Here is a 1,104-nt window from a genome sequence, read left to right as displayed (position 1 = left end):
CCCAAAAAAATCTACACATTTCTATATTAAGTAACAATTAAACTATAAAATGTCTATTTAATGAAAAGATTTACAGCCACACAAATTTCTATCATCATTTTGAACCACAAGTTTTAAAAGTCTTCATTTCTTTCTTAAACTCTATGTCGAGTCAAACTAACTCACATAAAATAGACCGGAGGGAGTAATAAATATTCAAGTTAAGAAGGGTAATTAAGATTTAAGATAAACTTTATAAATTTTCATGTCCCTGTCAATATTTACACTTTTAATTTATTTATTTTAAAAAGAAATCGTAAATGTGGAAAAGGAAGACTAGATCTAGTAAGTTGTTAGGTTCAAAATCATAATTATAATTTGAAATTATAACTTTCTATATGAGATATATAAGATGATTGTCATATAAAATTTATCCTAATTTTAGTTATATCATCTACTAAATGCAGGACATATTTAATTGTAAATTTATAATGGAATAATCAGTTAATCCTTTTAACTAAATGATTAGGAAGAATTTTTTTTTATCAACTTTTAATCGTTTCTCTAATTTTTGTAAATTAAATAGTATGAACAAACTATTTTTTTGATGGATTATGGAATATAATAGTAATTTGATTGTTTTTTTTGAATAGTGAAGGTGGAAAGGAAAATTAAATCTACCTGGTTTGATTCAAAATCAAGATTATAACTTGAGATGATAATTATGATTATTTATTTTAATTTCTATATGAGATTAAATAATTTTATGATGGTAATACATAATTTATCTTGATTTTAATTATACCCTCAACTAAGTTCATGATATATTTAGTTTTAAATTTTATATCTAGATAACTGGCTAAGTTCTTCTTACTAAACGACTCCTAAGTTAGGAAGAGACTTTTTGATAGTCAAAAGCTTTAATTCGTTCAGCATTTGTGATGAAACAATACGAACAAACAGGGGTTTCCTCGAAAAGACGAGGACTCACCAAACACCGTTGCTAGCTGATCAGAGATAGTACTAATCATCAATATTAGTCACATTCCGTTGAAATAAAGCCCGATGTTTTAGCTCCCTTTTTTCATCAACATATTTTTTCATTTCTTCCCTTACACCATCCGG

Source organism: Solanum tuberosum, unplaced genomic scaffold (genome assembly GCF_000226075.1).
Source record: "Solanum tuberosum cultivar DM 1-3 516 R44 unplaced genomic scaffold, SolTub_3.0 scf00510, whole genome shotgun sequence".
Lineage (NCBI taxonomy): Eukaryota > Viridiplantae > Streptophyta > Magnoliopsida > Solanales > Solanaceae > Solanum > Solanum tuberosum.
Note: the sequence above shows the minus strand (reverse complement) of the source record.